The 9191-nt window shown below is 40.8% G+C and overlaps 1 long non-coding RNA gene across 1 annotated transcript; it reads right to left on the bottom strand.

The window, feature by feature from the left end:
• Positions 1-6487: 6487 nt before the first annotated feature.
• On the bottom strand, positions 6488-8925 carry LOC141693501 (uncharacterized). The gene is made up of 3 exons (XR_012563135.1): positions 8669-8925; positions 8462-8502; positions 6488-6989 (listed from the first exon to the last, which is right to left on the bottom strand). It is a non-coding gene; the product is annotated as an uncharacterized LOC141693501 (long non-coding RNA).
• Between the last annotated feature and the right edge of the window lie 266 nt (positions 8926-9191).

Here is a 9191-nt window from a genome sequence, read left to right as displayed (position 1 = left end):
ATCGACAGGGATTTTAATTATGTCTTCCGCTGGCCCCATCTTTTCCGTTGGCATCGGTATCCGGGGATCTAAGTCGAGTTGATTACGATCCTCATTATTTTGTAGAGAAGGTGCATCCTCTTGGGGAGGAGCATCAACTTCTTTAAAAGGCACGCCCTGTGTCATAGGGGCATCAACTTCCTTTGAATTTCCTGAGGATAAGGGCGTGCCCTCTGGGAGAGGGGCATCTACCTTATGCATGTCTTGTCCAAGACTCTGTAAGACGTCAAATCTTCCTTCGAGCCATTCCCCGTTGAAGTTTTCTTGGACTATGTCATTTGGGGGCTCTTCTTCCTCCAACATTTCAATCCTGATTGTGTCTTCTAAGAACAATGTCGCTGGAGGTAATTCAGAGGGGCTCTCATTTTCTAGCTCGACATAGTAATGGACTCGAATTTCTTCGGTCGGCTGTTCGATACTTTTTATTCGCTCATCATCTGATGCATCTTCGTTGTGGGCATCCTTTCTCCTAAAACCCCTCATTGCTTGCCTGTAACATTCCCGAGAGTCATATTGAGAGCCCTTTATGCTTCCCACACCATTTGGGGTTGGAAACTTGATGGTAAAGTGGTGGATCGAAGTGATGACCCTCATTTCCCTAAGGAAAGGTCGTCCTAGCAGCACGTTGTGGGATGATTCCTGATTTAGAACCTTGAACTCAAGCATCTTTGTCATGGACAACGGACTTCCCCCCAAGGTACACGACAATTGAATTGATCCCATAACTCTAACTCATGTGCCAGAGAAACCATAGACCCAAGAATCTTCTCCTGATATATCCCGATCAGATAGGCCCATCTTCTTAAAGGTGCTGTAGTAGAGGATGTTTGTCGAGCTTCCATTGTCTACGAAGGCTCTATGGATATTCTTGGTCCCGATCTGGATGGAAATGACCAGTGCGTCATTATGGGGGTGATGTACCCACCGGGCATCTGCTTCTCTGAAGGTGATGTCCATGGACTCGCCCTTAAATACTTTGGGTGGCCGAGTTTCCACCCTATGAATGTCGGTTAGAGGTCTGAACCAGGCTTCCCTTGCATACCTTGCCAAAGCCCTGTTACTGCATTCCATCCCAGAATCTCCTATGTAGATTGTTCGGATACTGCCATCCCTGACAACTTACTTTCTTCCAGAGTTTCATTGTTCGACCCTCGAGGGGCTCGACCTCCTTCTTCCTTTCTGTCGGCGCCATCCTTATACCTCATTACTTCCTTCACCACCCATTCGCCAAGGTATCCTTCCTTGATAAGGGCTTCGATCTCATCCTTTAGTTGTCGGGATTCATGTGTGTTGTGTCCGGATGACTCATGGTATTCACATTACTTCTTCTTATCTTTGCTTTTCCAAGATGACAGAGCCTCAGGTTTTCTGAACATCCCTCTATTTTTGTTTACCTCAAAGATGTGTTCAATAAACGCGGCCAAAGATGTGTATCTTCCCACCCTGTTCTCATAGCTCGAGGGAGGGCTCCATTCCCTCCTTGTAGTCGTAGAATTTACTCGATTCGGACTTCGACCATTTCTTCGGTACCTTGGGCTTGGAAATCTGTCTCTCTTCCTTGCTCTGCCTCTTTGACTTATTTGTGAAGTCGGTTGTACCTCTGCCAGAGATTGCTCAATGACCTTAAATGATTCTGCCAAAGCAAAGACGTCTGCCAGAGTAGCTGGGTCTTTCCCTTGCAAATGCTTCCAGAAATCCGAGCCGACTCTCAGCCCTGCTATCAAGAAACTTTTCAAAGCTTCGTCTGAAGCACCTCTTACGCTGGTGGACTCAGCGTTGAATCTTTTAAAGTAGGATGTCAAGATTTCATTTTCCCTTTGCTTAACGTTGGCAAGGGTTGTGACGGACGGAGCATATCTCACAGCGACTTGGAACTTGGTCAAGAATAGCATCTTCATTTGGTCCCAGGAAGTGATCACCCCCGGTCCGAACTTTTGAAACCATTATTGGGCGCTTTCCCTAAAAGTCGGCGTCAAGAGCCGACATTGAGCCAAGTCTGGGACTTGATACATGTCCATCTCTATGTTGAATCTGCCCAAGAATTCTACAGGGTCCGAACTTCCATGGAAAAGGAGATCGCTAGTAGTGTTACGATATCCGGCCGGCAACTGAGCTTCTCTTACTGCCACATAGAATGGAGAAGAAATTTTGTCTCTGGCCATTACTCTGCCTTCCAAGTGGTTGAGCAGCCTCTTCAGATCATCCACATTGAAAGTTCCCACACCTGGGATAGTTTGCATGTGAGGCTGCGAGCCTTGTGGTGGAGGTACCACTACCTGATCCCCACCTGGAGGAGCCTGTTATTGGTTGGTGTTTTGGGCGTCCTCGGGTATCACAATCACTTCTTGGTTTCGTTCCTGATTTCCCTCCGGATTTTTTCCTTAACCTCGGCCGCGATCCCGAACCATCTCACGATCATAGTTTATCACATTCCTATGACCGTCATACTCAGCATAGGTATCACTCTTGGCTCGATTATACCAGCAGGCATCCCTGTGACCACGGTAGTTGTCGCGATGGTATCCATCAATGTACCTACCTTGGCCTCCGCCTCTTCCCCTCCATTGGGGTCTTCTCCAACGGTTACTTCCATATCCTCGACCATACTGGTCTATCGATCCGCGGGGAGGAGCTCTCTCATGATCGCGGTGTCGCTCCTGATCCTCATGGGAATTCAGGGGCACACGCGTCGTATCATGGGGCGTCACATCTCCGCGATTAGCCTTTTTTTCCATTCCAGCAGTAACATCCTCAAATCATTATCGCCCAAGCGGATCCCCAAGCGATCCTTTAAAGCTGCGAAGCCTCGTTGTTCATTCTCCGGTATGGACTCCGATTGCGGATGTTCCTCAAGACTACACCCGGATCGGTGCGGGTGAGTAGCTCCCCGGTTATCTGTCCGCAGTATTTCTCGACCATCAGCATCTTCGTCCACAAGTTCAACGATCGGGGTTACATCATTGGAGTAGTTCAGACCTCGCGGGATTATCGGTATACGTCCACCTTCAGTTCGACCGCGACCGGCCAAGGCATCCCTATCAGTCATGGGAGCCTTCCCAAGTGCATGAGCAGCACGATTTTGGCGAAGGCCCCTTCGGGTCTTGCGTCGCTCAACGGTGCTTAGCCTTGAGTCGAAACCGTTCAGAGCATCTCCCATACGATACAATTGTTCCAGAAAGTCAGCGTTGCTGATCAGCACAGGCGGCTGGCCCCCAACATCCGGAGTGGAGCGATCAGTTATAGGTGGAACGTAGGGTTCATGGAGATCATAGCCATGATCAGATTCTTCTTTAGAGCTTCCATCATAAAAACTTCCATCACGGTATTGAGACATCTTTCCTCCTAGATACAGACCTTGATTAGCCCCTCCTTATAACGCCAATTTGTTGACGGAGGAATTTGGGAGCAACAAAGTCTGAGGTTCGTAGCCGAAAATAAGATCTGTGACGGTGGTTCTTCGTTGGAAACGTGAACAGTAATCGATGGATTTGATGAACGGTGTTTGGAAAATATGAACAGTGTTTGGTGGTGGCAGTTATTGGTGGCTGAGATTGCTTAGGGTTAGTGGTGGCTCCTTCGCGCTCTCGCTTCCCACCCCTTATAATTTTCCTACGTATCCCTATTTATAGGGAATTAAGCCAACATAGTTCTTGGGGAACAAGAAACCTAATGGGCTTAGATTTCTTGTCACGAGGCCCAATGAGAAACCCACTGGAAACTGTCTTCTACTAGTTTTAGGAATATCCGTCGATGAGGCTCAACCACAAAGGCCCAAGGCTCGTCCGCGACTTGGAGACTTCACGGATAAGGCATCTCCCTGGCCAAAGATAACCCTCCGCTACCAGCTGTTTCTCTAGTCCATGGACGCAAGTATAGCCATGGTTCACCCCAAATGTTGGACGCATCCTTGTCCCCCGATAAGGAGCCCCTGCTAGACTACAGGACAAGTGATCCCAAGCTTTTGGGTACAAAGTGCAGGATACTCCAAAGTCTCCCAATAAGGACACCCGTTGACTACAGAGACAAAGCTCCCAAAGCACACACTAGAATTTACCCCACATCCCAAATGACGACACTCATTGACTACAGGAGGAGGCCTTCCGTCCAGACATACCCCTGGAGGTCTCTGACCACGGACACCGCCTTCCTGTAGATGTACTACAGGACGGAGTTCTTCAATGGAGTACCTGCATCAAATAGGTTAATAATAATAATCTCCATCTTCCTCAAAAAATGCAAAGAGCCCATCCAAACATTCATGTTGAAGTTCTTTCCAAGATATCTTACTTACTTAGGGCGCACCCTAAGATCTACCACAAGTGAGGAGCTAACATGGAATTCCCCTTCTTTTTCTTAGTAACTGGCGCGCCTTCCTTTTATGCTAAGGGCGCGCCTTTGTTTTCTGTATATACTCAATCTCATATTCCTAGGGCGCGCCTCAACAGGGCGCGCCTTGTCCTCTTTCAGGAAGGAAACTTCCCTTATCCTTTTCTTGATTTCAGGCATTCATATTTTAATTTTGATAATTCTATTTGATGTTATCCTGAACAAAGTTCATACCAATTTTTGGGCATAACAGGTTCTATTGAAGAAATATATGAACTATTTTTTAACCAACCCAGTAAACTTTTCTTATCTACAAAAAACTAAAAAGTCTCAGGAAGCAGAATTGGATTTCTGCAAACTAGAAGAGTTCAATAACTCAATGCAATCTTCAACAGCTTCGGGAGCAGCGCTTTGAGAGTCGGGGGAAAGTGTAGACTCGGCATAGTCCGAAACTGGAAGAAGATACTTGACTAAGTGAAGACCTTTTTATGAATATAATACTCTGAGCTTCTCTCACCTTTGCTCCGAGCCTGGCACGTTTTAAGAATTTCTCTGCTGAAAATGCTTCGGAGGCTGGGGAGGAAATTCTTTATGGCGACTGAACCTTGATATTCAAAACGCCTATCACGGCCCTGTAAGATCTTTTAGATGCAAATATTCCTGGGGGAGGACGACTGGTAGTGGGCGTAAGAGTCTTTATCGCACAATCAGCAATTCTCTTCATTTTCAATTATGTATTAACGTCACCACCTATAGGATTGTTATTTAGCAACTAGCAAGATACCAAAATCTTAGACAAAATTTAATACAGGACAGAGGAAGTGAGCCTATGGGAACATGACATCAGAATCCTGTATAGTGGCCAAAGTGCTTACTATCCAACTTGCACCAAAATTCCATCGAGTAAAAAAATAAAAATAAGGACACCTATATCGAGGTGTGGTTCAACTTTACCTGTTTTTTGCATTTCGGTGGCCAAAATTTCAAATTTGCACTTTAATGGCCAAACATTACTTTTATATTTTAAAAAGGTGGCTAACGGCCACTTTTTCGAAGAAAAAAACTAATGTTTATTATCTTGGCCACTTTTTAAAAGAATTAAAGCAATATTTTGTCAATATATTGCAAATTTAAAATTTCAGTCACTAAAATGTAAAAACGGGTAAAGTTCAACCACCACTTTGCAATTTACTCTAAAAAGTTTGAATGTTTGATCAAATGCCACTGATTTTTACTTCTTCACAAGGTTTTTAAAAATCGCTGAGCAGAGAAAAAAATTATTGAATAATTAGTTTTAGGGCTAAATATTTTTATTCTAAAGCATAATCTTAGAACACCATTTAATGGAAATTTCACTATCAAAAGATAAGATACCTTTAGTTTAACCTTTCTATAAGACCAAGATAATCGAATAGAATGCATCTAATAAAAAAAATGCTGAAGATTCTTGCTTTCCAATTTTTAGCAATTTGCTAATTCTATATAGATCTTGGTTTAAGTTTCACAAGTTTAAAGATGTCGATTAAGTGGAGTATTTAAACAAAGAATGTAATATGCTTTACATTGAATTCAGTTAGAGGCGTATGGACATATACTAACAAGAGTAATGTTCGAGATCCCGAAATAATGAAGAAACTGAAATCTGAATTCTTGCAAATGTTTTGGGTGCTCTGGCATTTTTCTTATGACAGACATGTAACTGTGTAAAAAAAATATCCACGGTTTGATACGATTGATTGGTGGAGAGTGAAATATTGTTAGTTCTGAGAGTGGTGGCATGGTCTTGCCCGTGACGAATTTAGTAACGTATGAGAGAGCTTGAAAATATGAATGACAAAGACATTCAACTATAATAAACATTTGTAAGTAATTTAAGATCTCGGATAGTATCTGGACGAACATTTTAAAATTCTTTAAGGAAGCGTTTGGAAACGTGAATTTCATTTAAAATATTGAAACTTAAATGAGGAATTTGAATTTTGGAATTTCAAATACAAATAACCTGTTTGGTAATTATAAGAATTTCGAATCCTAAATTTCAAATTCCCAATACTGTTTGGCAATAAGTAGAATTTCATTTCAATTTAGATACTTATAATCCACCAGTAAACAATCAAAAATACATCTGAACTGCAGAATCTTTTACACAATCTTAAAAATATGTTTAAAAATAACTAATCATTAATAAGCAATAAGATCCAGCCTAACTTTTTATCATTGGGTAAACTTTTTAACATCTCGAACTCGTCAACTTGTCCATTCACAAACCTCTTGACAGCCCTCATAGCATCGTTATCGGTGATTTTATCAACTGTAGATACGACCTCATATATTTCTTTGCAGGTGGGTCGTGGTGGTTCTTTTGCTTTACTCGCGTATTCCTTAAATTACTCTACAAAACTAGTAACGGCATCAGCAAGACGGTCCCTCTTTTGCCTTTTATTTAATTCATCAGAACCCGTTTCAGCAGTGCTAACAACTTCATTTTTGAGCTCCATTGCGGTTGCCGACTCTTCATACTGCTCTGCACCATCACCAATAGCTCTATCAGAGGCAAATAAAGTACAAATGTCATCCCAATTTTGAATACGCTTGTTCTGATAGGCAGAAGCGTGTGGAACTCCCTGCCCAAGAAAATCACAAACACATAAAAAATCAGCAGAATGATTATTAATCATTATACACAGCATTATAAAGAAATAGTAAAGTGTTTGAATTAGATCAGAAGCAAGCATTAAACAAAATCTGTAAAAAGTTATCCAACAACTTAAGTACTCTAAAAGAAGGAACCATAGATGTGCACAAAGGGCAAAACAGAAAAAATAATCACTCCACCCAATTTCATTTGATATAAATATTAGGCTGTTGGATTTGTGCATCTTAACTAAAGATGCTTTCTCCCAAATGAGAGCATCAGTGCAAGATCTTGAATCCTCTCTACGAAGAAGAGAAGCTGATGTGTCAAGTAAAGTTGGAAGGTATTTGACCTGTATGAAAAAAGTTAACAAAATGTATAGATAAATTGAAATTATAGTGAAAGTATGTTACGAGAAAATTATCCATTGTCATATCCACATTTTTTATGTCTCTTCTAACATATAACATATAGATAATTTTGCTTTGTGGCTTATCAGCCCATTATGTAGACGGTCCCTATTCCTATGTTGTATTCTATTCATTTTTTTGTACTTGTTTTCTTTTCATTGTCCGTATTATTAGGATTGTATTACCAGAATTTGGACTCAATGCAGATTTTGATTACAAAAACAGAAAAAGTTTTTGCTACCTATGTTACTGCTCCTGCCTCTTGATATGGAGCATGGTTCTCATAGGCATTCTTGCTTTGGTCAGAGAACTTAACATAACTAATTACAGACGTGCAGGATCTATATATACGGTTCACAGACACTGATAACCACTGAGAGTATCTTACTAGTTGACTAACAAGATGTTCTAAATCAAGTCAAAAACATGATGCATATCACGTAGAGCTGCTTATGGAGCTGTACGTGACAGAGATTGAATTCAGCTTGATAAAGACTCGATTCAGCTAAGTTTATAAAAACACGTGCTCTAAACTCGAGCTGATCTACTAGCATATTCTACTCGGAATAGTGATCAAAATAAACTCGTTATAAATCCAAAATTTCTAATTATTTATAATATTTCAAATTGTTTAAAGGTTATACTACAAGTGTTTAATTTTGCAATTACAGATTTACACTTTACAAACTAATTTATAGATTATAAACAGGCAGAATATCACGATTAAAATCTTTGTGGTAGAATATCATCGTAGCCAAGCCAATGATCATGTTTTTTTTAAAAAAAATGAACTCTCTCAATGAATCTAAAAAGAAATAGAGAACGGTAACACAAATGACAATATGACATTATGCAGTACAAGAATGAAGTTATCAAAAGTTGAGTTTTTTTGTCAAAGAAAAAGCTAATTATATAGCATTTAACCATTTGTTGGAATTATTGACTAATATCATAATTAAATGCACATAACAGGTTATAACCAGGCACATCCTAAAAAATCACACACAGACAGAAAGGACCAAGAATAAGCAAAACAATGAATGTAGCATACCTCATGTAAATACTAACCCTTGAGCTGATTTCTCTTTTGAACTGCAAAAAGAACCAATAAAATCAATTATTTTCCTATTAAAACATATAGATCTGATCAATTCTTTTGCGTGAGTGAGAAAAAATTGAAATTAATAAGTATTTGTGTGTGTGTATATTGAATCAATTTGTTGTTATATGTATAGATACACAAACACATGTAGCATACCTCATGTTGATTGATGGATTAAACAAAAACAGAAGTGCGAATAGAGGGATAAGTGGGAGAGAGAGGCGGTGGAGAGAGAGGAGAGAGAGAGAGGGATAAGGGGGATAGAGAGGGTGGAGAGAGAGGAGACAGAGGGAGAGGGATAAGGGGGAGAGAGAGAGAGAGACGGTGGAGAGAGAGGAGAGAGAGAGATTGATTCGGTCGAGAGAGGGTGAGTGAGTAGCTCGATTCAATATTTGGGCTATTTTTCATTTGGAATGACATGTCTGAAATTGTTATTTGAAATAATCTGATAGGGGCTTTAATTTTAAATGGGTGGAATTTGGGCCAAATACAAATCCAAATTTTTTATCTATCCAAATAACAAATTTGAGTGAAATCCAGTATTTGAAATGAATTGTGGATATCCAAACAGGTCATAATTGAAATTGGAGCTCGACTCCTGTTCCAGTATTCGAAATAGGGAGCCAAACCAGCAAAACAACACTAACATTTTCACCGCAAAGAGTGCACTCTGACTCAG

Source organism: Apium graveolens, chromosome 10, assembly GCF_009905375.1.
Source record: "Apium graveolens cultivar Ventura chromosome 10, ASM990537v1, whole genome shotgun sequence".
NCBI lineage: Eukaryota > Viridiplantae > Streptophyta > Magnoliopsida > Apiales > Apiaceae > Apium > Apium graveolens.
Note: the sequence above shows the minus strand (reverse complement) of the source record. Positions and strands in the feature narration are given on the sequence as shown.